This window comes from Hemibagrus wyckioides, linkage group LG17, assembly GCF_019097595.1.
Source record: "Hemibagrus wyckioides isolate EC202008001 linkage group LG17, SWU_Hwy_1.0, whole genome shotgun sequence".
Lineage (NCBI taxonomy): Eukaryota > Metazoa > Chordata > Actinopteri > Siluriformes > Bagridae > Hemibagrus > Hemibagrus wyckioides.
Window position 1 is genome coordinate 12,129,423 of NC_080726.1, and position 8,184 is coordinate 12,137,606.

At 33.7% G+C, this 8,184-nt stretch overlaps 1 non-coding gene across 1 annotated transcript; it reads right to left on the reverse strand.

The window, feature by feature from the left end:
- Positions 1–7,685: 7,685 nt before the first annotated feature.
- Positions 7,686–7,792, reverse strand: LOC131368568 (U6 spliceosomal RNA). The gene has a single exon (XR_009207139.1). It is a non-coding gene; the product is annotated as a U6 spliceosomal RNA (small nuclear RNA).
- Between the last annotated feature and the right edge of the window lie 392 nt (positions 7,793–8,184).

An 8,184-nucleotide genomic window follows, 5' to 3' on the forward strand; every position in this document is an offset into this window, starting at 1 on the left:
AGCCTGAGAATATTTCTTGACTAATTGAGTGTACAGAGCTTCACAGAAATGGGACATCAAATAATCTCCCATTATTTGATTCACTGGTGTGGTAAACAAATGAGCCAAACTGATCTGTTTGCAGGCTGTCTGTCCTGAAGTAGTCGGTTTAATTTTATGTATTGTCTCTGAGACATGTCACTTTACTCACTTGTATTATATTATAGCTTATATACACATCTCACCAGCCTCTTTTCTCTCTCTTGAAGTTAATAAGGAAAAAAACCCTACAATAATAATAATAATAATAATAATAATAATAATAATAATAATAATAATAATAATAATAATAATAATAATAATAATAATAAATGCAGCTTGTCATGTGACTAAGACTTTTCCATGTTGGGAAACTTACTGACTGTCACAAAGTGCTTATATCTGATACTAGTTCCAGAAATGTTATAGAAATCTTGCATAACAGAAGGCTTTGCCATGCACATCAATGATGATATGATTTCCTTTGTTACACAATGCATATTTGAATGTGTGTTCATTATTAGATGTAGAGTATGTGCAGTGTCTGAAATAGAAGTCCCCATATATGACTTGTTACTACAAAAACAATAACACATTAGAATGTGTATTTTAGTAAACCTATCGCATATTTATGTCCAGACAGGAAAATAATACACACCTTCACCACGACTTTAATTTAAGCAGGCTATAGTGAAATTCACTGTACAGCACTGCAAAATTTCTAATACATCAAAAAGAATAACATACTCTACTTCAGTACACGTGTATTCTACAGCGTTTCAAAAGCTGGAAGTTAAAATCTTATTTTATAAGCCAGTTATTCATTGTAAACATGTGAAAAGGCTAATTATTAAAATGTTATTCAACTGCAAAGAATATTGTGGAGGGAGGTAAGTCTGTACACACTGACAGAAGAAAGGAAATAAAAATTGTGCAGAGTAATGTTATTCCTAAAGACAAACATTAAAGAAAATGTTATGGGCAGAGTAGCCCAGCTGATGCTACATTAACTGCAGATAAGAATCTTAACCAATAATACGATCTATATATGGTTGTCACTTAGGGTGCTTGTGCAGTGCAGTTATCCACATTTCTTCTTTCTAGAGATTGTACAATTTTTCGACAGTTATACTTTCAATTTAGCTTTTCTTTTCTTTTCCCCCAATTTAACTTAAAAACCTGTCACTATTTCCAGCACTGTTTCATAACACATACACAATTCCAGCAAACCTACCATTATAAAGCAAGCGAGGTTTTGCACCAGAATTATTGTGTGTATCTGTGAACCTGTATATGTGTGTGTGTGTGTGTTAGGAAAACAGTAAAGTCATAAGAAGAAACACTCTTAATGAGAAATGCATGTTCCCTGCTACAGACATTTCAGCTCCAGACGTTAGGTTCCGTCCACAGCAGAATGCACACTTCATTTCCATCGACCTTTAATTAAAACATAAAATGCTATGAATAAAGTGAAGAATGCAACTCATGGTTACTTTAAATGACAATGCATTACTGTTATTAGTAATTAGTGTTATACTAAGACAATAACAAAATTTGGACATATATGCAAATAGAGAAGGAAGTGACCATTTTTCCTTTTGAAATCATAATTTCTTCTTAATGTAAAAGTTTTATTGTCACTAGCCTAGTTACTTATAGAAATGCCACGTAAGGAAATAAACAAGTAAGGATGATCACGGAGACCATTATTCAGCTCTTTTTCTATGTGACATTTGTGCTTTCATACATGAAGCTTATAAAATTGCTGCAAGATTGCTCCTGCAAGCAAAAACCCTTTCAGTTTTGTTAACAGTGTTGTTAACTTCTCATCAGCTTGTTTGGCAAACCCAAACCTTAGAACATCCAAACTCTACATGTGTTTGAACCATTTTAAAATAAAATTATAAAATCGTTTTTTTAGAGATGTAATATAAAGGTTTTTTTTTTTTTTTTTTTAGGTATGTATTGGATTAGACATATCATATATATCACTGACATATACAAATTTCCACTAGAAACACCAATAAGCAATCTACACAAAGAAAAAAAATCTAGGCTGTTTTTTTTTTTTTTTTTTTTTTAGCAGATTGTTCTGTGTATATACCCATTTATAAGCAGAAATGAAATTTCTAAACATCTCCTGTCCATGGGCAACATTGACAAAATCATTTTCAGCCACAGTCTTCCAATGAGTTTTGACATTTACTGTACTGCCATCGCCAATTTTATTAGAAGTATGTTTACACATTGAGAAGCATCGTGTTGCCAGAGGGATACCAGAATATTGAGGTGTTGAAGTTATTGAAGTTTGAGTACAAATGCATTCACACATGATTTTAAGGCTATTGTCCTTTCATTCATTCATTATATAAAAGATCACAGATTCCTGAATTATTGTGTATTTTTTAATAATACATTGCATACATGTTACTGCAGTGTCTGAAATTGGAGAACAACAAGGTGAGACTTAAAAAAAATATACTTCAGTATAATTCAGGGATATGTGAACATATAATATTACGGTAATTTGCCAGTAAATGTCAATCTCCCCAGAGTTTAATATCTCAGTCATCTATAATTAATTAGCTCACGCAGTGAAGATGATACTGGTCAGTTAAGAGATGCATATTACATTGACTTGAATTGTCTCGCAAGGAAGACAAGAGCAGAACTCCCAATTGTCATTTAAAATCATTTGTTCTTATTAAAATCAAATTGATGAACTCTGAGGAAAAACAGGTACATTTGTAGAAACCTTGCATTACTGCTATCCATGGTGTTTTGATTGCAAATTGTTGTTTTTAATGAAAGCTGCAGGTTAAAAAAAACTCCCCACAAGGTCAAAATTGTCCTATCTACTAATCTACTACTCAAGTGTCAGACAAAGGAAACCTAATTTGATTCTAATGATTATTATCATATCACTACATGCTGTCAGAAGTGCTTTCAGTTGGACATGAAACAGTCACCATAATTACATATCTGGATGTTTTGAGATTCTTGATTTAGCGTGAAACAGATTCCTTGTTGAAAGGGATAAAAATGTATACATTTACACCAATCAGCCATAACATTATGAGCACTGACAGGTGAAGTGAATAACACTGATTATCTTCCTCATCATGGCACCTGTTAGTGGGTGGGATATATCAAGCAGCAAGTGAACATTTTGTCCTCAGAGTTAAAATGGCAAGCGTAAGGATTTGTGTTTTGTGAGTCTGACAAGGGCCAACTTGTGATACGACAGCACACCTTCAGGGATCTAGTGCAATCCGTGCCTTGATGGGTCAGGGCTGTTTTGGCAGCAAAAGGGGGACCAACACAGCATTAGGCAGGTGGTCATAATGTTATGCCAGTTTGGTGTGTATATATTTGGATTATGATTGTCTGTGTTTATTTTACCAGTTAGAGTTCACTGGAAAATGATCAGTAAGAAGATTGTATGCAGACTAATTTAGAGAAATCCTTATTCATTGTTTAAAGCATAGTATGATATAAGTAATTAGCCAAGAATTCATACGTTCTGAAAAAAATCTATGTAGCAGTGGAAAAGTTTACTATAATCTTCAAGCAGTTTTTTTCAAGACTGTTGTCTTGGGCAAGCTTGTATTTCCACTTAATTGGATGTTTCTTTGTCAAAATTGTTTGTGAAGAAATCAGAGTGCATCATCTTGCTTGAGAGTATTTTCCTAATGTACAGTGTTAGATAAAGAGTTCATTTTATTAACTCTTTCAAACAAGTTCTCCAACAATTACTGCTGCCAAGTGTCAGGAGCTTCCAGTGGCATGCTGCCCAATGCAATTGCATAGTTTTCATGATAGCGCTTAGAAAGAAATAGCTCAGTGTCATCCTGTTCTATGGGATAATGAGTTATGAAATGCAATACAAGCAAATATCCACAGCCAGACATATCCTGCGCTAGGTTTTCAAACTGCATAATCATTAAACTGAGACTTCTCTGGTCTGGTTGTTATTTATACCAGATACTATACATTGTGTGCCTATGAAAAATAATTAAAAATATGTAATAACCTTATTGTTTTAATTGAACTTAAATTATTCATTTAAAAAGAGGAAGCTAAGCACATGCATGGCTACACATACATCTACAGCAACATCTACTCTAACCATGTGCAATTATTTAACTCTTGTTTAACTCGGTCTGATGGGAAGACAGCCGTATAAGCATTTCACTACATGTCATACTGTGTATGGTAATGAATGCGACATATAAAACTTTCAAACAAAGGTGTGTCATTTTTGTTATAACTAGCAGAGCCAGCCATTACACTTCATTTTGTGACCTACTTCTTTTGTCCAGCTCTGTATGGTATCATCAGTGAGTGTGTACCCTCTTTATCTTGCAATGTTGTATAAGAAAGATAGCTTAGAGACATAATATTTACCAATATATTGAGACTTGTTGATTAATTTTTGCTCTGAATTCAACTTTAACTGTAAAAATTCAAGACGATTTGCTTCTAGATAAACAATTCTAACACTTTGTTAAAGTTGAATTTCAATCAAATTCCTCATCCCCGACTTTGCTCGGCTTGTCTTGTTAGATTACCTGCATTCTGCTTCTACATAAAAGACCTCTCTCAGGCCTGACGTGATGTAGGGTGATGTAAGCTGCTGATAAGAGACTACCTGAAAAAGATGGCCTAGAAAGCTTGTTCGTAGATGCAGTACAAGAGTAGAAGAGCGTGTGAGTAAAAAAAAAAATCCATCTAATTCATTTTGAAGATGTAGCACTACTCTAAAACTCATATCTGTGTGCAGCTTTTATTACAAGATTTAATAGTTGGATGTGAAAGTAAGATTGAAAGTAGTTTGGTGAATCAGATTAGAGTATGCTATTGCTGTGTATGATAAGATATCTCCTGAAGATCTCTGCAAGATAGAGTATGTCATCATTTCATGCCAGTGCTCATCCCAATTTCATATTCCTGATTCAATACTGAGGTGAAATTAATTTCAGGAAAATTTAAATGAAAGCAAATATAAATCATAAACTGTGCTGACGAAACCACATGCCATGTGTTTAATTGGTTGGTAAAATGCAGTCGCCTTGCCTCCACCTGAATTAAGGACTTTAAAAAAGAGTGCACGATATTTTGAGAATTCCTCATGGAATAGTTTGAGAAACTAGGGCACAATCCACATATGCCCATTTGCACAGTTGCCAAATGTAGCTGTCATAATAATGTCCTCTGCAGTTTGCCCAGCATTTAGGCCATGACAGCTACAACTGTTTGCAAAACCACATGCTGACAACTACAGAGTCTAAATAATGCAATTATCATTGCTATACAGTTCAGTACAAGAGTTATGAAAAAAAAACTTTTATACATTTATAAATTAGATTCTACATTATACTTTCAACCAGCTCCATAAGGTAATCTCTTCAAATACCATCACATGTGTTAAAAGCTTGTTGGCTAATTTTACTCCTCTCTCAGTCCGGTTTTAAACAGGATTCGATTAGGTGTGTCCAAATTCTTTTGCATGATTGTGTGTGTAAGCAATTATTATCAATAGTATGCACATTTTTTCAATGTTGGTAAGGAAGATAGGAATACAGATGTGTATCCCTGCAGTAAAGTAGAGTTATTGATCAAGATGCATTTTGCTACTTGGAGACAATGTCATATGTCATATAAACACTTTACAAATACAACTGTAGAGAACTGAATTTACAAATGAGTCTTTTTTACATTGTATATGTAGAACATCATGTGTTTCAATATGACTGATGAGACTTTATCAGTCAACAAACCTGGGCCCAGTTTCCCAAATTCATTTTAAAACATTTATAGTCTGACTCTATTTACACCTTGTTTTGAACCTCATATATCTGAATAGTATTCTGATGAAATTTAAGCACATGAAAAAAAGTATGTTTGCCCAGACTCAAATCAGAAAGCAGTATTGTGTGTTAAAATGCAAATTAACTCTATTGTTCATAGTTTTTTTTTTTGTTTTGCTGTTTTATGAATAAGTAGGCAGTCACGAATTTCCCTTTTTCATACGGGTTTTCGCTGTGCTAATGCTTTTAAAGCCTCAAACTTTATCATTCATGGAACCATGTGTAACCTACTGGAAGGGATTTGAGTCGTCAAATGTTCATTAAAAAGACAGAGGCATTTACATCTGTTTACAATAGCTAAAATGTGCCCCATTGTGCCTTAAATAGTGATCGGATTTAAATTCATGTCAAACACAGCTTGGATGCATTTACACATAAAGTTTCATTGAGTTAATCAACATCAAAATATAATCCTGACTCCAGATGTCTGAAACATCCAAGTGTAAACATGACAATAGTTAATCCTTCTGTCATCTAATCATTATCTTTATCTAATATTCAATACTGCTGGGGAACAAACAGACATTTGTGTTAGTATCAGTTTTAAAAAGATAGAATAAATATTTAGTTTTTAATATTTAGTTCTCTCCTTCTAACTAACCATGCATACATTATGCAGTGACTCAATGATGTATTATAAAATACTAATGAAAAGGGGTTAAAAGAGATGGAACAGCCCTTCTTCATGCAAGGGTACCAACGACAGGGACAGCACTACTGATTTTGTTATATGTTTGTTTACTTTATATGGAGTTCTTTACATTGATATCATGAACATCAATATTTCTATGACCTTAGAGTACTGTTAATCAATTTTAACATAACATTTTAAGATGACAGCAAAATGATAAATTACCTGCTAATTTTAGAACAGCAGAGATATATAATACAGTAAAGAATATCATACAGTAAACCTTAGGAACACTATGCTTTTATAATCAAATATACAGAATATGCACAGCAGTGAAGAAGTGCATTGGCTGGAGGCATACAATTTATAAGAATGAAATAAAAGCATTCACTCTAATGCAGTGTGAAACGGTAACATCATTATTAACACCATTATGCTACAATAGCTCAGCTCTCATGAGCTCCTGCTAATTTAGCCCCTGCTGATGAATTACCAAAAAAAAAAGCTTGCGCTTGCTGGTGTCTGGATATAAAGAATGTGCCAACAAGATGTCTCACTGGTGACAGGAATAGAAGTTCAAAAAACATCCAAAAATACCATATGAGGTGGCAATGAACAAGTAAAAGCCTAAAACCTTAATTCTGACATGAAACAGATTTGTCTAAAAATGTAATATATTTGCATATAATAAAATTTATATTATAATATAATTTATATTATTTAAATATAATATATTTTTATATGTAGTAGTATATGTATATATATTTGTATCTCATATATGTTGTTTATATGTGATATTAGTTTAATATATTACACATCATTGTCTATCTATCTATCGATCGATCGATCGATCGATCGATCGATCGATCGATCTATCTATCTATCTATCTATCTATCTATCTATCTATCTATCTATCTATCTATCTATCATCTATCTATCTATCTATCTATCTGTCTGTCTGTCTGTCTGTCTGTCTGTCTGTCTGTGGCACATGGACACCAGCAAACTGGATCAGCTGGTGGTGAAACATTTACCTGGACACAGTCAAGTGGTAAAAAAGAGCTGTTATTTATGTGAAGAGGATTATATTTAGCCCCATAAAATCTGCTTACTGGTGGCCACATACAATCACTGGTCGCTTTTTTAGAAACAAATGTACACCTGCTCATTCATGCAATTATTCATGATTTTGCATGACATCCTTGCCCAGGAGCCAAGCTAATCCTCTCTATATCGTTCCAATTTTAGTATATGTACTACTGTAGCAAGCACATGCAACAATTCATTCAGCCATTCATATCTCATCAGAACACTGAAGAAAATCATGCAGACACATGCCAAGACATAGACAGTTGAAGATTAGTAATAGACCAGAAAAATTTTGCAAATCTTCACCTGTCCAGTTTTGGTGAGTGTGAGGTCACTTATGAGTATGACCTCAAATTCTGTTTATGGAATTCAACAGGAGTGGAATAATATGCTATTGTAGTCCACCTGTCTCAAGGTTTAGCATGGTATGCATTCCGAGATGCTTTTCTTCCCACCACAATTGTGAAGAGTGATTACTGAGTTAATGTAGTGTTCAAGTCATTCTCCTCTGACCTCTTTCATTAGCAAGGTGTTCCTTCTTCCAGATCCTCACACACTATTCTGTGTAAACTCCA